We start from the raw sequence: 22,803 nt of genomic DNA, 5'->3' as shown, positions 1-22,803 counted from the left end.
TCTACGACAGTTGAGAGCTACTGACTTACGAAATGTCACATGACTATGGAATGATATTTGTATGCTTTGGTTTGCGTAATTGCTTATTTCATTTGATACCTGTTTTCCAGCTGTGTTACAGCATTAGTTTTATAAAATAAACTTAGATGCATTTGCTAATGTGAACACTTTCTGTCAACAGATCTATTAAATGATAATTTTGTAATCCACATTCTTTAAAAAAAGGAGCACTTGGAAAGGAAAGAACAGTAAGAAGGGACTAGTAACAGTAACTGGACACATAATTTTCTTTTCAAGTACATGGTAATATTTCTTTTACAATAAGTTGTTGTGGTGCACCACTTTAATTACTTAGACATTAAGATGTGATTATACATTTCCCTTATCTGCATTGTTATCTTTAGTGTACTATTTTTTCTGCTTGAGCTATGTCATGTTTAGATATAAACTGCTGTTTGCCAGGCATAGTGTTACTGAATTTGACTTTGTGTTACTCTGCTAAGCCAGTTTTACTACTCATTTATTTTTATTGTTGCTGCACATTGGCTCATATTAGTTGTAATGTTGAATTGCTTGGTAATTTAGATTTACTGTAGCTTGCTTTGCGATTTTCCATTTTTTTTCATTGCTGTTTATATTAATTGTTTTGTGCTGCTGCATTGCCTCGTCCCTTAGTTTAGCATCTGAGCTCAGTAGATTTAAGTTAGCTTAAGAGGGGGTAGACTATATACGAAACTGACAATGGAGAATAGGGGAAGAATGCTTTGAAAGTTACATGAAAACGGTTTGGGCCTAAATGAGTATTGAACAATGAGCCATATTTATTTTGAAAGAAATATGAATCGAATACAGAATGCAGGTATAGATAGGACCTTTTGGGAATAATGATGAATGAAGGGAGATCTCCAAGAAGTAAAGAAAGTTTAGTTCGCAAAACACTGCAGTAAAACAAACCCTGTCCTTTCCTATTGGTGTTATCCCACTATATGTTTGTGTACCCTTGTGTATTTGTTTTCTTCCTGTCTCTGTGTACTGTTTCATAGAACTTTTTTCTCTTCTAATACATTCACTATGTTGAGGAATACTGTTATCCTCAAATATAATTTGCATTTATAATATGTTATTTACTTTGTAAAGATGTTTAGACATTATTTACTCTGTTTTGTGTTAATGCTCATGTGTGAAGTTGATGTTTCGAAAGTTATTCTGATCTTTTATTTTTGTACTCATGTCATAATTCCTGTAACACTGATGTACATGTTTATTTCTATTCTTTTGTAAAGCCTGTACTACAAATGTTATCTGTATTGTTATGTTCTTTAATGATGTATTTTGTACCTTTGTTATTGCATTCTTATGTTATAAAATTGTGATTGTCACCAGTTCATGATATTATTAACTTGTTAGTTACATTTCACTGCACACGTTTCTGTTGGTCATAGTACATGGACAATATGTGAGAAGTAGGGACTGATAGTGTTTGCACGTGTGTTAATGATTCAGCAAGGGACTGGATAACAGCATTGCTGGATCTAAGGACAATTGCAGAAACTTTGTGAGTGCACAAGTGGTGGTTTATGGACTTGCTATATTGTCCGCAAGACTCTTCGATGGTGATTGTGCACCTGCACATTTGCAACAGATGGCTGCTGGCCGTCTCTACAAGGACTACAGTGGGTCTGCATCTTTGATGGCCCACCAATTTCTACCAGGACTGCAGTGGGTCTGCACCTCTGGTGGCCCACCAATACCATACTCTCTACCAGGACTACAGTGGGTCTGCTCTGTGATGACCTACCTACCAATATTCTTCCAAACTACGACTGACTCTGCTGTGGGTTTGCTCTGTTGTGGACCATTACCTGTATGCATGTCAAGAGTCAGCACTGTCTTTCCGTTGGAAGGACAACACTACTTCTTCAAGACAGCATGGAAATCCACTACTTCTGTGTGCATTTTCTTTTACTGCTCAGACTTTGAGAAAAACACTGCAATTTTACTGTGACGAATGATGAGGACTGTCTTTATGGACTGTGAGAAAAGGTTAGCTTTTGACCAACACTGTATCAATAAGTGTGTGCATTTTATATCTTTGTTACTGTCATTGTGAAAAATTTTTGTCAAATCTGTATTGGCCAGTGCCCAACACCATTTGTAAAAATTTTTTGTGGGGAGCATGGGGGCTATGTAAGTAGGCTGTTTATGTTTTCTCTATGTAAGTAGGCTGTTTATGTTTTCTCTATGTAAGTAGGCTGTTTAGGTTTTTTATTGGTAACGCCACCTCTGTATGAAAATCACTGGCTGTGCTGTGTGCAGTCTGTGGCTGCTTTGCATTGTTGTAATACTCGCCATTATAGTGTTAGGCAGCTGGCTGTGAACAGCGCGTAGCGTTGCGCAGTTGGAGGTGAGCCGCCAGCAGTGGTGGATGTGGGGAGAGAGATGGCGGAGTTTTGAAATTTGTCATGAACTGCTATATTTATATATGATGATATCAAGGTAAATACATTGTTTGTTCTCTATTAATATCTTTCATTTGCTAACTATCCCTATCAGTAGTTAGTGCCTTCCATAGTTTGAATCTTTTATTTAGCTGGCAGTAGTGGCGCTCGCTGTATTGCAGTAGCTTGAGCAGCGAAGATTTTTGTGAGGTAAGTGATTTGTGAAAGGTATAGTTCAATGTTAGTCAGGGCCATTCTTTTGTAGGGAATTTTGAAAGTCAGATTGCGTTGCGCTAACAAAATATTGTGTGTCAGTTTAAGCACAGTCATGTATAATTGTTCAAAGGGGACGTTTCAAAGTAATGGAGTCTTTGTGAACACGCCAGAAGACATGGCTCAGGTTTTAGCTGAACACTTTTCTTAATGTCACTTTGTCATCCAGACAAGCCCCTGTTTTTCAGGTGTTCCATAGGACTGCAGAGATGAGGACGCTCAATTTCTTCTCGCATAATGAGGAAGTCTACAACCTTCTATTCTCCATGTGGGAACTGGAATTCGCTTTGTCTGTAGTCAGAGACACTGCTCCAGACCTGATGAGATCCGTTATGCCATGCTTCGTCATCTGGACCCTGAATCGAAAGAACAGCTCCTTTCTTGTTTTAATCAGATCTAATTTGATAAACAGTACCCCACGACTTGGAAGAAGGTTATATTAATTCAATTCTGGAAGCCAGGCAAGGAGAGTAGTGCCCCTAACAGTTACCAGAGTGTACCCTTTATCAATTGTACGAGTAAGACTCTTGAATGCATGGTCAACTACTGCCTTGTCTGACAGCTCGATTCCCAAGTCACCTGAGGCACTCCGAGTGCGGTTTCAGGCGCTACTGTCCCACCCTTAACAACTTAATTCTACTGGAGATGGCGACACAGGAGTCCTAATGCTGGAACCATTTGGTTAATATGTTTTTTAATCCGAAAAGCACATGACACTACTTGGAGGTGCAACATCCTTCCCCAACTTCATGAATGGGGACTATGTGGACACGTGCCACTTCTTATCCAATCTTTTCTTGAGAACAGGCGTTTTCGATATCCAATTAGTTATACCTTGTCTGACTGCTATGTTCAAGAGAATGGGGTCTCCCAAGGCAGTTCCCTCAGTGTCACATTGTTTGCCATCGCTATCAATGACATTGCCTCTACAGTCAGAAGCCCTGTCAAATGATCTTTGTTTGCTACTCTTCCTTGGATCTTAAAATGACGGCGAGGCAGCTACAGCTGGCCATTAGGAGGCTGGGAACCTGAGCCAGGACAACTGGTTTTCGATTCTCACCTGAGAAAACTGCATCTGTCAATTTTAACAGCGCTTGTCGAAAATTTAACCAACCAGTGCTCACAATTGGGGACAATATTTTACGTTTCCGAAGAACTATACGCTTTTTGGGTTTGTAATTTAGCTCCAAATTGACTTGGCTCCCACACCTGAAGGACCTATGAACAAAGCAGCGTGGTCTACAGATCAGACTGTCCTTTCTACCTCAAGATGTTAGATGGTGTCCACCATAAGGCCATTCGGTTATCGACTGAAGCGTTTTGGACCAGCCCAGTCCCGAGTCTGTGTGCAGAGGCTAGTGAACCACCACTCTGGATTTGGCGACGTATCCTTTTGGCTCGACAGGCGCTGAAAATCTCCGCATCACCCCAGTCATTGACTATTAGTTTAGTGGCCCAGCCCACCTTTTAATGGCTATTCAGGAATCGGCCCCATGCGACCAAGTCATTTGGGATATGTGCTACATACTGTCTCAAGGATCTGAATCTATCAGGCATCAAAATACAGAGCCAGGGATCGAACACATTGCTGCCTTAGTTTCTTCATAGGCCTAATATGATTTTAAGCTTGACACAGTACAAGAAAACTTGTACACCAGATTATGTTTCACAACTGTGTTCTCGTCCATTTTAAGTTCATACCACGGTTTGATTGTTGTTTACACAAACGGATCCCAGCACGAGAATATCCTCAGTTGTTCTGTTTTCCCTGATATGGTTTATAAGTACATCTTCCAGAACAATTTACAAATTACGATACAGAATTGTATGGCATTCTGATGTCATTGGAGAGAGTTCACAGATATCATCATACAAGGTTTCTTGTATGTTCAGACTCGCTTAGAGCACTGCAAGCACTTCACCAACTGTATCCAGTAGACCAGCTGATTCAGCTCATCCACGACTCCTTACAGCGGCTCCAACACCGTGGCAAGGAGGTGACCTTTCGCTGGGTACCTGGTCACATTCGATACAGAGCAACGACATGGTCGACAAAGCGGCCAACGAAGCATGTCAGGATGGTGCTGTCCACCAATGTCCCATCCCGTTGCACATCATCATCTCATTTTCTGACAGACGCATCATGTGTCAGTGGGAGAGTGCATGGTTGCAGGTGACAGAAAACAAACTGAGGTCGCTAAAACTTAACACAAAAGCACGTCGGACCATTTCAGCCTCATCACTATAAGGAGGTTCTGAGTAGCAGACTGTGCATCAGACGTAGTTCTTTAACTCATGGCTTCCTCCTACAGCAGGAGGATCCACCACTCTGTGAAGTTTGTGGCATGCCGCTTTCAGTTCAGCATATTGTGGCTATGTGTGTCCTATATACTGATATTAGGGCAGCTTTCAGTCTCGATGGAGATTTGCCCACCGTCCTTGCAGGTACTGATTCCAGTGTTACAAAGGTGGTGAAATTTTGTCAACTGTCAGGCCTCACTCCTCAATTGGTGGGGAAAGGAGGCAAACTTTAATACATTATAAACTGCTCCACATGTGGGGCAGCCTTCGTCCCCACCCATGAGATTCCCATGCTGACTTTTCATCAGGGTTCTGATGACCATGATGTCGAGCGCCCCTCACCTCAAATAATGATAATAATAATAATCATCATGATCATCATCTTTATGGTGTCCATATACACCTACTGGTCAAGGTAACGTAATATATGTGACCTGATGGCGTGTGTGAAGGAAGTGCTGACCATAATGTCTCATGACCAGAACCTAACGTAATTTCATTAGATACCAAAACTGAGTAATCTTAAAGCCACTAAATATTGTCTCCAGAACAGTACATGTAAAAGCTAGAAAGCTTTTATCGTAGCTGGATGTTTCAGTTTTTATATCGAAGCACCTGTCTGGACGAAACAAAAGAGTCGTTCCATAGAATTCGCCTTCAAAATATGATTGAAGTACCAGATAAGAGCCGCGCAGGATTAGCCGAGCGGTCTAAGGCGCTGCAGTGATGGACTGTACGGCTGGTCCCGGCGGAGGTTCGAGTCCTCCCTTGGGCATGGGTGTGTGTGTTAGTCCTTAGGATAATTTAGGTTAAGTAATGTGTAAGCTTAGGGACTGATGACCTTAGCAGTTAAGTCCCATAACCCATAAGATTTCACACACATTTGAACATTTTTGAACCAGATATGATTCCTTACAAAAATGTAGTGTGTTAATGAGGAAGTACGCAGTAATTCTACCGTAACAGATGTATTTGCCCTGGATGGGGCATGGTTTTGTAAGATGAGATACATATACCGTTCGCGCCAATTCCTAGTACAGTCTGCTAGTATAGTCTACAGGATGTCTCAAAAGCTACGGCACAACATCAAAGTGATATAACTAGCCTTGTAATTAACTTGGAGAAAAAACCTAAAGTTAGTCTGACGCAATTTTACGTGAGGTAATGAATAAATGTTCTTCCTTTTCAGATGAGAAGAGCAACGTAACTGGATAAAAGTCTTTCTTTTTTGTTGCAGGGTTGTGTAGGACCACCACAAACGAATCGCAGAATGGTTGGCGCCTTGGTTTATTGAAACATAGTCAGACACCAAAAACGAGAGATACTTCTCATCTATCCATAAGAGAATGGCGCGGTAACTCCAAGTAATGAGCGAGAGTGCATTTCAACCACCATGTAAGCAATCCAAGGAGAAGTGACGAAAATACAGAGAGAATTCGGCAGGTTTTTCCATCCCTCCCAACATAACTCGGTTCTTAAGGCATCAAAGGAACCGCGAATCGCTCATGCGACAGTGCACCGATATTTCGAATATTTTAAATATTAGGTCCAACGCCAAGAACGGATTCACTCTTATTTCGGTGGCGAACTCTTGCATGTACATTTTTTTTACCGTTTTCATTTACTTCATGCGACCGCCATTACTCGTGGGATAGTTAAAACTGCCAACTTTCCGCGGCGCTAGCAGCGACAATAAGACGCTGAGACAGCGACAAAGCTCTGTTGGGCTGGAGGAGGCGCAGAATCAACCGAAAAATCAACTCGGCTTCTGCATTACTACCATCTGAATTTGATTAATGTCTAAAATGTGCTCACTATCAGTACCTGCCATTATGAAAATATGATGCTGATTTCGTCATTTTGTACATCGCGTGCTGGCTTCCCAGTGACGTGGCGGAATATAAGCGTACGAGCGGGTTGGGATTCATTCAGTGATATCTGCGTATCGTGCGTAAAAATTGAATAATTTAAGCAATGCTGTTTGAGCGAGGTTTGCCGTCCACCGAGGACACACAGAGTGTGGGAAAGAGTTTGACACTGAAGCGTAGGATGGAGAGACAGTACGAAACATAAGAATTTGAGTATAGCAACTAAGGTTCGCAACTGCGCATTTTCGGCGCTGAAGGAACGTAATCGAAGTCTGACATGTGGACGTTTTTGCTCAAAATAAAAGGTAATTCACAGGAAATGTAGATGCACACACTGTCTTTGCATCAACCAGTCTTCACAATGAGGAAAAGATTGACTTAAAGCGTCACATCCCCATGTATTTACTTAGCTGACTTACCACATCGCACTTCTTTAGAAATGAAAAGAATCACATGATCCTGTTCCACGTCTTAGAAGGGTCAAAGTAAATGACAAGTGAGCCACCACTTAATTAACGTATCTCGTAGAAAAAGTTGAAACTTACTACGGTTTTCATGCTGCCTTAGCGCCGTAAACACTCGACTGCGAGCACTATTTCCTGTACTCTGTCCCCTTCGTCTGACGCTGTATTTCTGTCCTAACCTTTTGGTCAAATTGTTTTCTCGCGCAGTGTATACGACAGACGTGACGCGACCGACCGATGGCCGAATACACTTAATCATTGGTAGAAAGTGCTAAGAAAGGGGACTTTGCTATGTCGGATATTTAAACGCGACGGAAAGCACACTTTACAAGAGGAAATAAAAATGACAACCTTTCGTTTTACATGGTCATTAAAAAATTGCGGTATTATTTTAATATGTGGCAGGAATGTTAAGCAGAGTATGGCAGAATTCCCAGATGGAAGACGCTACAGAAGTATCAGCGTCTCGCCAACAGAGCACACGCGGTCTGCTGGTCGAGTCGGAAACAATGCCAAAAAATAAAATGATAATTAATCGAAACACTCAGCTGCCGAGAGGTATTGTTGATATACAGCGATGGCGGGAGTTGAAAACGTGTGCCCCAACCGGGACTCGAACCCAGGATCTCGTGCGTATATGGCAGATGCTCTATCCACCTGAGCCACCGAGGACTGACGACAGAGCTACTGTCTACAGCTTATGTTTGTAATGTTCCAAATAGATATTTGCGCATTCACTCATTACTCGCGCCAGACTAAGCTGACGAGTCGCGAAAGAGTTCGGGCAAACTGTGCACATTCGCACAGAAGAAGGTAAAGGGCCGGGTAGCCTTTAACTATATGAAGATAGTGCCTGTTGTCGAAAGAACAGATACCATTGATGACCGTGCAGCTTCTCTAGAAGCTTCTCACGGGAAGCGTGTTCTTTCGAGAACAGATACTATCTTCATATAGCCAAAAAATAAGTTCTGCACTGTCAGTTTTGTGCTTGTAAGCCATAGAGTAAAAGACAATCGGACAGATAAAAATGGGAAAACAGTTCGTTTGGTAAGAAATTGTCTCAGAGCACCCAGTGTATTATTTCAGTAAGAAGAATATGAGGTCGGGCCCACTCGATTACAGAGGGGGCATATGTGTCACTGCAGAATCGTGTGTGAGTGGCGAGTGGTCGATATTATGACATCACCACTGTGCATCAGCAACAGACGACAGCCGTGATGATTCGTTGATGAACTACGGTCGGAAAGATGCATCAGTGACACTCACTAAGCTCTTTATAAGATACCCAAGTGGAGTGGAAACGCGATGTACAGGAATGTGAAATCACGGAGATGCCAAATGTCCGATGACTATGTATAAATTATTTACAACTGGAATGAGTGAGCTGTAGCAATTTGCAGGGATACGAGACGGAGTGACCACACAGGCTGAGTTGCGGGAGAGGCAGGCGGGGGACTGGCGGTCACCGGCGGGGTGGGGGGAGTCTGCTCCCCACTCACTCCTCCGTTCTATGCCAGGGCACTGCTCACGTGTGTGTGGGACAGCGGCGTACTGAGCGTGTACAGAGAAGGGCAGCACTAACGGTCACAGGCGTGTTTCGTTCACGGCACGGGGACAAGCAGACCGAGGAACATCTGGACTGGCAAGTTCTGGTACAGTTGTGGAGAGAAGACGGTGCACGTGACAATACGACATTTTAAAACAATAACAACTTGCCCTCTTCCACTGTCGCCACGACAGTTGCAACTCTCTTCTAATATGTGGCGAGAATCTGTACAAAGCCACAACGCCATTTTGCAATGGAAGATGCCATAATAAGGAAAACGTGACAAGCATCAGCTTGAAGAAACATGAATAAGGCTATAGAAAAAGAATATCTACACCGCAGTGTTCTAAAAGAAGGGCTACATGTCCACCTTTGAGTGTTTTTCAAGTGTATTAAAGCTAGAGCCAGACGAAAAGTACGCTCTTTAAGTTCATTAACTTCCTAACACGACGGATCTTTTCGAGTGCTAATGTATTTTCTTAGTAAGGCCAATAACAGAGCAAGCTCTATCGTTTAGAACACATTTAAACTTTATTAAGTAGCTCGATACTAGTTTAACAGGGATGAGCTTTCAGCACCGTTAATGATACATTTGCTTGCCGACGCCCAGAAGCACACGTGACAACAGTGGAGGTATCGCAATATTTAAATATGCTTAGCTCGAGTAACGCTAAAAAGCAGTAATAAATTTAAATATTCGCTGTAGCGTTTTAGGCAAAATTAGTTACTTTACATGTATTCACGTAAAACTAAGAGACGTCAGTTTTGTCTAAAGACAGGCTGTAGAGGTCAGAATGTACAGCAGTAACTTACGTTTTGTTTTTGCCTTAGCGTTGAGAGAAAACAGAGCATTTCCGAGACTTGGAAGGTAGGAGACGAGATACTGGCAGAAGTAAACCTGTGAGACCGGGCGTGAGTCGTGCTTCGGTAGCTCAGATGGCAGAGCACTTGCCCGCGAAAGGCAAAGGTCCCGGGTTCGAGTCTCGGTCGGGCACACGGTTTTAATCTGCCAGGTAGTTTCTTTCCAAGACTTGTTTACATTTGAAGCACGAAGGAAGCAGCGTCGCAGGCATCGACACCTTCTTTCGCAGCACGGCTGTAGACAGCTGGTCCGGAAAGAGTCGGTGGAGGGACTCGTTCGAATCTTAATTTGTTACTCAAATTCAGCGCGATAAGAATGGCGAGAGCATGTGTGACATATATGTCGCTGCGAGAAACGCCGTCCCGAGTTGTAACGGAATGTTCTGCCCACACTGTTTGTGCGGCATTTTGTAAATTGTTAGTTTACGTTTTTCTGAAGAACTGAAAACCTGTGAACTGAGAAGAAATTTAATTATCATGAGTCGACGGAACATTTAGCTTTGGAGAGTGATCGATTATGGGAAATACTGTCGCTTATATCATTTTTCAGTGACGAATACGGTACCTACTTTCTGTTGGGATGTACGACGAATTTTGCGATTCGCTTATCACGTCTGCGTACGAGTTTTAGCCGATGTTGCACGACAGTAAGTCGTTATCACTGCACGTGAAGAAACCGATGGTCGACCGTCACATGACATGTGTGAATGCAGACGTGATAACTATGAAGCCAGAAGGTGACATTTTTTATGTCTCTGCCGTCATTATAGCGACAGTTATTGAACTGTTTTTATACGTGGAGAGAGTGCATACATAATTAATATAGGAAAGTGCAAGTGTTATGCGAACACGACGCCACAAGCAGTTAGCGGAAACTAGTATCGTTTTCCAGTAAAGAATACGATACGTAATTTCATTTGGAAAAAATATGACTTTTGCGAGTTTGTCTGTGAAGAGACAACTCCAAATCTCGCTTTATGTAGCTTAATCACAGTTAACGTGTGGCCCACCGACGTAATTTATTATTCACAAGTTTACTCGCTTATTACCGTGCTAAATGTAAAGTCTGACAGCTGTCTGCACATTTATTATCATTTTCTCCCGTTTTCATTTACGTCAGAAAAGAGCCATTACCCGAGAGAGAATTAAACTGCCGACATTCCGGAGCGCTTGCAGGGGCAGCGACAAAGCTCTGTAGGCTGCAGGAGACAGAGAAATAACGGTAAGATAAATTCTACGTTAGTGCCATCTGAATATGCGATTACATGTGTACAGAGTGAATACAGTGTCATTATGCGAAACCGAACATGATTTCACCATCCCGTGTAATCCGTGCTTTCATTCGAGAAGTATCGGAAGGTAAGTCGCGACCTGTTTGGAAGTCACAAAATTATGTAAGTGTAACGTATGTGAAAAACGAAGAATTTAAACAGTGCTGCTTGAGCGAGGTTTGCCATCGAGTACCGGTAAAGACGCCTGAAATGACGTGACAAGTGTGCTAACCGCATTCGAGTTCAGTGCTTATTCATCGATAAAATCAAATGTGCTTCAAAACAGCAAAACGATGGACTGCTATGGTATAGATTCTTACTTTTAAAATACAGAAGGAAATCCGGCATCTGACACTGCTCTTGGAGAATCGATATGAAAGTTTGATTAACTTGTACTCATGGCAGATAGTTTTATATTCTGACAGAATGTAACTTTTGCAGTGTTGCTTGAAAATGGCCATAAGGCCGAAATTGCAATAGTAACAATAAATATTTTATACAGTCAACGGCGACTATGATGTCCTTTAAGCGATATGAAAGTGTTTAGATGATGATCCAGAATCGTTTTATGAAAAACACATTTCGTAGCCATATGTAGGAGTGTTGAAGTACGTTTCATATTCTCTTTGGCACAAGTAAAGAGAATATTAAAATATAGTTCCTTTTCCAGAACGGGAAGATATACAAAAAACATGTATTTCTCTCTTCACATTTCTCCTCCGTTCTATATTTATAAATGTGTACAAAAAGCTATTGAATTCCTATTTCCATTACTTTATACAATGTCGTTCATGGTTGTGTGACAGAATGGTGTCCAGTACATGTATTATTCCGTTTTTGAACTATTTATTCCTTTCTTGCATCTTGCTGCTTTATCATTGTTGAGCACTGCAAGTCGCCCACTGCCATCTGCCGGCCAACGGCTACACTCCGTCCTCCGTAACTCCTTTCGCAGTTCACGTCTTCCGAACGCTAGGCACCAACCGAATATGTCTTTTTCACATCCCTGGTTCGGCGCGAATCACGTACTTTCATGAGACAAAACAGAACACTCGTACATTGATATCTGTTCTTGTGAGCGAGGACGGAAAGCCATATCACATTGGACTGAAACAAGGTAAAATAAAGTATCAGCGAACGGACAAGACTGCCACGTCAGAGAGACAGGCGACTGCGATCTCAAATCCGCCTCCACACAGCACCAGGGAGTATCGTATAACGCCCTCAGGCGGCGTGTAGTAAACATTAGATTGCATTCGTTATCGAGCAAAATACGTACCACAAATATATCTTTGATTTACTTGTGAAAAGAATGGAAATAAATAAATCCTTTTTTTCGTCTGTGTTTCCAACACTAAACGCAACATTTTTGGTCTCAGAAGAAAAATAAATGATCTGAATCTTCTTGTTCGAGTTCGCTCCCAACGAAGTGTAACTTTCAGCAACTTAAAATAATACGTTGTACTATTTTTGTATTTAGTACTTCTGAAAACAAAGCACCATTCGTGGAATGGGGTAACAAGAGGCATAAGCAATTAGGCGCGACGCTGGAAGAAGCGTTATCTGAATGGAGAGAGAGAGGCAGGCTTCAGAGAAAGCGGTTGCGAGTCACGGGCTGGGAGCGACCGTCTGTGTGGCGCATCTTGAAACGAAAAGTCTAAACTAAATCAACAGCAGCGGCACGCTAAGGGCGGACAAGTTCTGTTACGTAGGAAGAGTACCCAGAAATCTGGGCGGCGACATGGCACTCCGTGGATAGATTAAAATGCAACCATTACACTTGGTGCTGGCAGTACCGCGGCTGCTAACTCCGAATAATTTTCTTCAGTGTCATCTATTGCCATCTATTTGGCAAACCAGTACATGTGGAGTGTGTTTACTCCGAGTTTTTCTTAATACTTGTTACGTTGACGTCTAGTGTATTGTACTATATGTCGTAGTTCTGTATTTGCTGCAGCTAATCGTAAGTAATCGAAACAGATAAAGCCAGGACTTGAAATGCATACATACGCCTCGTACGCTTTGTTTACGGGACCAGCTGTTGGCGGGGCAACACATCAGCTGTCGCCTCCCCTCCTCTCTTCAGCGCTGTCCCATCTCCTCGCCAAGAACTGGCCAGCGGCCATCATTTTTTCTCAGCCAGTAACAGCGCTCCGCGCGATGACGTATCTTACCACCACGTGCGCTGCCGCCTCCAGCGTCTCAACACGCGGCGCGTCCGAGTAGTTACAAAAACAAACCGCAAATTACTGACCTATCCTCCGCGTATGGCAGACTACAATGCACTTAACATCATTTTATATAACCAACAGCCTTTTTAAAAAAACTCTTATTCTAGATAATTAGCCATTTCTAATTGGTCGTTATTTCTGGTACACGCTAAGCGCGTGATACTTGTCGCTGCAGCAGCGGCCGGTCTCCCGCGGCTACACGCCGTCTCACATGGCCGCTGACTTGCTACTCCGCACCTACGCGTGCGCTGCGCGCTCGCTAACAGCTCCGAGCTGGTTTCTTTCATGCAGCCGGAAGACACGGCAAACAAAATTCATTCAAACATCCCAATAAATCTTAACATAAACATTAAGTAGGTGTCCAGAATGAGATTTTCACTCTGCAGCGGAGTGTGCGCTGATATGAAACTTCCTGGCAGATTAAAACTGTGTGCCCGACCGAGACTCGAACTCGGGACCTTTGCCTTTCGCGGGCAAGTGCTCTACCATCTGAGCTACCGAAGCACGACTCACGCCCGGTACTCACAGCTTTACTTCTGCCAGTATCTCGTCTCCTACCTTCCAAACTTAACAGAAGCTCTTCTGCGAACCTTGCAGAACTAGCACTCCTGAAAGAAAGGATATAGCGGAGACATGGCTTAGCCACAGCCTGGGGGATGTTTCCAGAATCTGACCACCCATTTACACCGAGATATTGCTCTCCCTTGTTGCAGTCTGGCCCCCAAAATATCGGCCGATGATCCATTGTGAGACACGTACTTTGCCTCTAATTAGCCGGTGATGTAAGCGCTACGGGAACTGTGCCCAGTTGTCCTTTCAGTTCAGTTTGTTATCGTCAGTTTTAAAACTAACACACACGCAGCCCAGCAGCCAGCCCCTGGTGGCCAGTGTTAGATGTTAACGTTCAGCGTTCCGACTACTTGCAGCGTTATTATTATACATCATTGTGTTTTGATTTTCCTGTCAATATTTCTCATTGTGTTTAATTATGTCATTATGCTGGCGCTAGTGATTTATAGTTCATGATTTTCATTTTATGTAGTGTTGTGTACTGCGCGCACAAAAAGTAACGCTATTTATGCATGTATGCTATTCTAGCTTCAGAGCTATTTTTATTGCTTGAACAGTCGACATTTTCCTAGTACAGCAGGTCGCTCATAACGCCGCTGATACTTTTATTCCACGTATCGCAGGAGACCCGTGTGCCTACACTAATTCTTATCAAGTCAGACGGACGCCCTTAGGCCCGCTGAACCACGGTATCGCAGATAGCTCCAATGCACAGCCTACCCCTCAGTTATTAGACTGGTTGCCTTAGCACTGTCCGCAGGTTGCTCCATTGCCCTGCAAATTATGTAGTCATCAATCCACGTCTGCAGATTGCACTAATGCACTGCTGAACTTATTAGTCGAGTCACTCGCAGGTAGCTCATTCGCACCGCGAACTTGCACTTACACGTCACCGAATCCTAGGCTCCTCGGTTGACCACAAAACAATTCATACATCAATTACCGCTCACACTACGCCTTTGGCACTCAACCACAAATGAACTGAGCCCCAGACGCTCTTTTATTACATTTTATACAACGCCACTTTCTTCTACATGGCAATTCCATTGCAAAATCATCGGATTCTGCCAAAGATTCAGATACCGTTCCCCAAATGGCAGCCTTTTCCGTTGCTGAACGGATTCGTTGCTTTTCACCATCTGACAGTGCAAACTACACTTTTAAGAACAATGTTGTTATATACACACACTGTCGGATTCTACTGACGTAGTCCCTTATGCACTTCGTCAACCGACTAAAAAACAACATCCCCTGACGGATTTCGTATCCGATTCGGAAGTTTATGTTCGGGAAATATTCCCTTTATTTTATTTCTTGTCAATTATTATTACTTCAATGTCATGTTTTATTGTTATCAATTTATAGTTATGATTAATGTTAGTACACTTTATGGTTATACGCTATTTTTGTGCCATATTCGGTATTCCCTTTTAACTTTCATTGTTTCTCGACTGGAAGTATCTCTGATAGCACCTATTGGCCTTCAATTCGTATCCGCCATCAGCTACCATTAGTCACACATTTACACAACACTTCATACGCCCAATAACAACTTACAACACACTCACACTGTTCATATCCACACTACCTTGGTGTAACTTGTTGATGTTACCAGACCTCTATTGTCATATACTAAGTACATGAACAAGGCTTTTATCGTTTATGCCCTCCGCTCTTCGGAAGGGGAAAGGGAAGTACGTACGTATGTACGTTATGTTCAGTAGCAGTTTCTTTTAATCAACAACGTAATCAATTTACCTGTTGAACACTTAAGTTGTTCTGTTAAAATGGAATCAAACGTCTTTGTGACATCAGCTATTCGTTTATTATTGCTTTGCAATAAACTGTTACTTTTAAGTTGCACTTGCAATGTCTTGGTCTCGGACGCAGAGCCACTAGCGCTCTCCGGTGCTGTTATCTGAGCTCAGCACTCTGCCGGCTCAGCGCTGATTAAGCTGCGCTGCGCCGCCTCCACTGCTTCACGCCCAGCCTCTGTATTCACGAGCAACAGACTCGCTCTCGCTAACATTCATTCCCGACTTCAGTACAGTTAATCTCTCTATTGACCACTTCTGTAACTAATGATCCTATGATTATTGAGTTAACTTGAGTTGTCCTACCCTCATTCGGGTTTTCTACAGCTGAAAAACCACTCAATATTATTTCTGAAATTTATGAAGTACTTCACCTGTCTCGCCGTGTCGAGCCTTAGCTGGGTGGGTGCCCCTGCGTAGTGGCCAATGCGTGGGAGGTGCCTAGGCTGTGCGGGTTCACACCGCGATCACAGGATTCCTTCTCATTTTATTCATTTAAAAAAAAAAAAACTTTCTTCGTACAAAATCGCAAATTAATTAACGACACTTGGTCTTCGTTGCATAGCAGGTTGAAAATTTTTTCCAGCGAGTTACGCTTAGTCTGCGCTGCGTAGTCCTGCCTTCGCGTTCAGCGTCTTTTTTGCTGACGCGCGATTGATCAGCGGATACTCACTGTTGAACTACACCATTGTCTTGCCACCACGGCTGCCAAACTGTTGCCTGCCTGCCGTGATTCCACTTCGTGGCCTTCTTCATCAGTAAGCGTCACTGAACGGGTCCATCGTGGCTACTTGCCAGGCAATTATTGCTGCAACGTTGTACCCCCTCTGTCATCTCTGAGTTACTCGTCAAGTCAGCCAGGAAATTTTTACTTGTAGGGTCACTAATACTTTCTCTCGCAGTCGACAGTTACCAATATTGGAAGCTGAAAGCAACCTCCGTTCAAATGGCTGTCAATTCATCATCCGCAATGGGAAGCGTGTTAACCTCAATGGTTGTCGCCGTCGCCGTTATGGCGCCTCCATTTCACGTCTACCCTCCCACGTCTGGTGTGCTTTTTGGATGTCGTCATAATCTGGTGCATACTCCACATTATGCTATTGTGTTACCTGATGTCAACTTAACACTATTAGAAGAGGAAGACCGTGCTTTATATGATATAGCTCAGCAATTGTCAAAATATGAAACCTTCTTGACGCAGACGAAGGAACATGAGTTTCTCCGATCTTTGTGGGAAGTGACTAGAATTATTTCAACCCTTCGAAGTCAGTTGAACAGTATTAGGGACGCAGTACCACGGCCTCGTTTCAAACGAGCCTGGTTGCCCGTTGGAGGTACATTATTAAAATCTGTCTTTGGGACGAAACAGACGCAAAACGCTGGGATTTGGACACACAGCAAGCGCTTTCGGAAACACAAGTTGATGACGAAGTGTTGGTACATCAACAGGTGCGCCAGACACACCTTGAGAATAACCTGTTAGCCACAACTAGACAAATACAAGTTGTAGCCGACAGATTAACACGACACTATGGTGCACTTGAACAATCCTTTAACCAAGAGTGGACTCATCTTCGCTCGGGATTACGTAATCTGACTGTCACACTGGACATTGTGAAGACCACGCAGATTCTTTTATTTAATATACACACAGCACAGTTACACGTGCACATGTTACACTCGGCCATTCAACTCGGACTGCAAGGAAAGCTCAGTCCACATCTGTTATCCTAAGAGCCCTTCTTGCAAATCCTACACAATGTGTAGTCGCAAATTCTGGCCCCTAAACAAATGGTTTATGCCGTGCGGGAAAGTAGCCTCCCCTTTTACTATGCTGCGTTGGAGGTCCGACTTACCCGTAATTCGGACGGTATTCGGATGCGAATGAGGTCGCCGACCACGTGCGCACATTGCGAACACGAGTGCTATCAGATACACACTTTGCCAGTCTCTTGGGCCACCCTTCACCACCATGTTGTTTGGCAGACTCAAGAATTTTTAATAGTTAGTCGGGATCGACAAACCCACGCCACTCTCTCTCGCGCTGAACTATCCAGTTGCTTCCATACAACACATTACTCATGCTCCACGCTAACGCTACTGAGTGCGAGATGTCACTGTTTGTAGCTGAAACTACTACACCTCCATGTCCTCGTGTTCTAGTCTCACTTCGTCAACCAATAATTCAGCCCGTTGGCAACAGTTTTCTGTTCGCTGTTCCACAGACTATCGCCGCCACCCTGGTGTGCCACCGTTCAATGTCAGAGACTGAATCGTACCGGCTAACACTGAATAATAGTGGCCTAGTGTATAATAGTCCAAGATGTGACGTATGCGATACTTCCGTGATGATATCAGCACAGTTGCACTCCACCTTTCATGTCACAATTCCCACATTTACCTTATACCTTCCTGAACTCTCTTTTAAACTCCATCACCATGAGAAGCTAAAGAATTTACCGAATACGAATGATTCAGATCTACTCCCATCGACCAATCATCTCCTTACCCAGGAACACAACCAAGCTGCTGTTGACCGAGTGGCCTCGCATATCGCTGATTGGCAGCCGTTGTATTACCCAGCGCCGGTTCGGTAATCATCATTGTATTGATTCTGATTGTAGTATCCTGGATACTCTGTAAAAGAGGGTTTTGCAAATGTTTCACTTCCTTCCGAGAAGTAGTACCACCCCCACAACCTGAAGGTGAATATCACACCTGAAACTACCTGCCAACCTTGGTGCATGCGATCAAGCATGACCCCCCCCCCCCCCCCTTAGAATTAAGTTGTAGTCTAGTTGTCAGGTCAATGAACTAATTTTGTAATGGTTTTGTATTTCTATGTAAAGTCTATGGAATCACAATTTAACTGTCGAGTCTCAACCCTCACGTAAGTCATTTTGTTTTCCTTTAAATTTTTGTCATTTTGTAATGTTCTCACTCACCCACTTGGGCAATTACCATTGTAATCCTAGATTTAAGAACTCTAGGCTATATTACGGGGAAAAACCCCCTTGTGACTGTTAGGCCTGGGAGCATTCTCTCCCCCCCGCGAGGGTGGAGTGTTTCAGTGTGCTGTGCTCCGCTGCCCCTCCTCACCGCCACCACCACTCACACCGCCGACACGCACTCACAGCACGGCGCCGCCCCACTGCCGTCGCACCAACTTCACAAGGTTGTTGTTCAAGAGCCTTCCATCAGGCCCTTCAGGCCACTTTGTAACTTTTGCACATATTGATATGGATGTTAATTTCTGGGACCCTTCATAATGATCATATATTTTTTAAATGGAATAATCAATTAGAATAAGCATTATCATCCAGAGAGCCTTCTTCGGAAGGGGAAAGGATGTGCAGGGTGGAGACCCCCCAAGAGGGATCATTGCCGACAAAATTTTATTAAGTAAATTTTTCCACACATAATGTTCGGCCGTAGCCGGCTTGGGCATACTGTGGTGGAAGGTGCTGGCCGGAAGACCACGGTCGTCGGCACATTCCTGCCACGAGCTCCTCGGTCAGACTCAAGTCCCACGGGTTGGTTGCGCTGACGGGGGTACGCTACTAGCATGGCGCGTTGGCGGAATCAATCCTCCAATCAGAGACTAGTCGTGTGATCACGTGGGGTCGCGGCCTGGAGCGGCGAGGGCGGCTCGGAAGCAGCCCCGCGCTCTCTTAGCTTCACACCTCGGCCCCGAGTAGTCGCTCCTCCAGCCTCTGCCTCTCTGATGAGCAGACGGCAACCACTCTTTGGGCTGCTCGGCCCTACGTAGGCACCACTGTACCATCATTACAAAAATAAACTGGGTCCATTCCACTCAATTAATTTTCATTTTACAACGCCCTCCGCTCCTGACCTCTATCCTGACGAAGACAGGGAGATCAGTTGTTGAAACCAGAGCTTGGTTCCAGCTACAGATACTGTAACTGTCTAATCCACTCGGTTTCGAACCTTAACACGCAAGGGTAGAGGCCTGTGGCGTCTATGTGTGTATCGTCATGGTGTAAGGTAAGTTTCACATACGCCAACGACCAGTGGATGCAGCGGTCCAGCACCGTAAAATAAAGCTTTGGTGGGCTTTGTTCTCGCGATCGGCGAGACGTAAACATTACGCCATCTATTCTTCCGCGTTTGCTCGAATCTCATTGGATTTCGTTTCGCGTCGAGCGGAAGCCAAGCTGTGTCCAGTACAGTCAAGTACGATCGACGGAATAAAATGACTGTCATTTTTTTTTTTTTGTTCTTATCTTTTCAGTAAATTAGTTGTTAGCCGAATGCGGTCCTCCTCCTGAAGCGTGCAGTGTCTGAAGGCCACCGACAGATGTTTTTTCTTATCCGTTACCAGGTACAATGCCATCCGTAGCCGAAGGACAACACCTGCACACACTGCCACGAAGTAAAACAGTTTCTCACCCTGCGATGATACTCCGTGTCGAGGCAAAACACACGATGCAGTCAGCTTTTTTGTTAAATTTTAACAACCGGTGGGTGGTGTCAGCACATGGGGTCATTCCACGTACGTGATTAAGATATCGCCTTGAGTCGAGAGGAATTTTTGTAGCCATTATACGTCTTCAAAGCCACGGAGTGTAAATGCATTCCACCCCCTTACCACTACGCATATTACGCATAACGCGTGTCATCCACGTGAACATAATTACACAGAATCTCGTGCGTCAACTGGCTCGGACAAGAACGTTTTGACCGTATGTTTTGACGTGTTTTCCGGAAGATTTCCTCCCACGGCCTCCCCCTTCAGAGGAGTGCAGGGTGACGCCTGCTGGAGGCTTGTGTGGCAGAAGGCCGTGCAGGGACGTGTCGAGTGCAGAACAGCTCTGTCCGGATGCATTAAAATGGCGCAACTGGACAGCGGCTGGGAGTGTGATTCACACGTGGGGAGGACACGCGTCTCGCATCTCGCGGGACGGGCGGCCTTCTGCTGTGGGTGGATTTTAAAAATTAAGCCGTCGCGTCAAGTGGGAATTCACTCTCATTGCGACGATGAACACTGGGGTGTAAATTTCATTCACTTCAGAAAACCGCCACGACTCGCGGGAGACTTCAAACTGGCAACGTTGCGCGGCGCTATACTCTGTTCGTCATAAGAATAAACCTGATCTAAACATTACGCCATGTGTTCTTCCGCGTTTGCTCGAATCTCATTGGATTTCGTTTCACGTGGAGCGGAAGCCAAGCTGTGTCCAGTACAGTCAAGTCCGATCACAAGGACACGTTTTATGCTGTGTTGCACACACATACAGACTGAGCTGTGACGCGGTACAACAGCTTCAGCGGCGCATTAAACTCGGACAGCAGTGGCCAGCTAGCGGTCCAACTAACCTGCACTGCTGAGACCAGCTGCAGTTGAGACGCAGAAAGAGACGGGCAAAGAAACGATATAGCTTCAAATGTCACTTAATTTTTAAAACGAATGAAATAATATCTGGCAAAAGTCCGGCACTGCTGCGCGCTTCTTAGGCGGCGAGACGCAAAGCATAAAATGCTCTCGTTCTTACCTTACATAAGATTCCGATTACAAACTAGTGTGATGAAAATTCCCAACTTGTACACAGGGTAATTTTTCTGAGCGAGCTGTGTATGACACAAAAGCCTACCGCAGGGATTTCACCGTAATGTTGAATACTGAAGCTAATGAAGGTGTTGATTGCAGTCAGTCGTCAGGTAGACTCTTGGCTCCTTCCCCATCCGTATCCGAGAAATTCACTACTCTGACGACGAGTCGATCAACAACAGAATCCACGAAGCCAACCAGGCGCCGCACTTCTCCTCTTCTTTTCTGCCGTTCTGGATCCCTCCAGCGTTCGCCACTGACATGTGAAAAAGCTGCGTTTGTTAGTTCCGGTACGTCTGGCAGATAACAGTGTTTTGTTATTTCTCTGGACAAATCCCTCAACTTGGCTCCAGATCAGCTCTGTTGGGTTCATACTGTAATGACACAGTGGAAAACGTTAAAAGGCAGCATTTGTATGGTGTGCTCGATGCTGTGAAAGTGATTGTTTTCCATGTTCCTACGATACTTATCCACAACTGTGGCATAAAACAATGCGGATAGTCCAAATAAAGACTATTTGGCGTTTCATTTTTGCCTTAAAATTACATTGTTATGATTTATTAACATTTATTAACAATGCTTCATAGAATATCGATAATTAATAATTTGTATTTGAAATAAAAACAGGAATTTCGTGTGTAATAATGTAATTAGAAAGAATAAGGCGCGCATTATTCATAAAATATGATGATGAATTCTACAATTACGAGATGTAGCTATTTCAAATTGAACGAGAAAAAAAAATTGACTTGGACGAGGCTTGAACACGTGGACCATGATATACAGAGAATAATTACTACTAATCTGCTAGGTTACCGATATTTTTGATCCCATTTTGTTTCTTGTATTTGCTCGTGGCGGACGTTCCACGGCGCTTGTTCAAGTTCATCGTTAATCCATTGACTGAGTTAATTTTATTACAGAGGGCAGATACGACGCTGACCGAACACTCTTTTTCTTTTTTAAATCTCATTTTGTTCGTTTTTGTTCGTTGTATCTCCTCGGGGCGCACGTCGCAAGACACCCGTTTCCGTTCGTCGTTGAACCATTCACTCAGTTTTTTTTATTACAGGGGGCAGCTAACCCTTTGACCGAACACGCAGAGTTACCGTGCCGGCAACACACTGAGCTACCATGCCGACATAGACGTCGACAAGGAGTGTGGCTTTGAAACTGAACTGTATGTGTCTAATAGAGTCCCTTGGAAAACTTGGAAGCCCATTATTTCTGTAAATTCACGAATATCATTGAGAACAGCCTATTTCTCGGCACTTCTTCACTGTGTTCAACACGCGTGTTTCACCACAGAAGAGAAAGCAGCCTCGGCCACTAACAGCGCGGCAACCAGGGCTCACCAGTACAGAGGCAGTGACTGTACACGGCTTGCGGAGTAAAAAGTACGTAGCTAAAGCGTGAGTAACAAACACGCTGATGGCCGGTTAATGCATTTGAATATCTTGAAAGTTTGATTTAACGTAACTTGGTAATAAGATACCTGATACATAAGTAGGAGCTACTTCCAAGAGCGTAACAGCACCAGTGTATGCGTGCTACGGCTTCTGAACAGTCATCCCGTTTGTGTTTGTTTACATCAGGT

This window comes from Schistocerca piceifrons, chromosome 11 (assembly GCF_021461385.2).
Source record: "Schistocerca piceifrons isolate TAMUIC-IGC-003096 chromosome 11, iqSchPice1.1, whole genome shotgun sequence".
NCBI lineage: Eukaryota > Metazoa > Arthropoda > Insecta > Orthoptera > Acrididae > Schistocerca > Schistocerca piceifrons.
The sequence above is the reverse complement of the archived record's forward strand: the minus strand, read 5'-3'. Positions refer to the sequence as shown.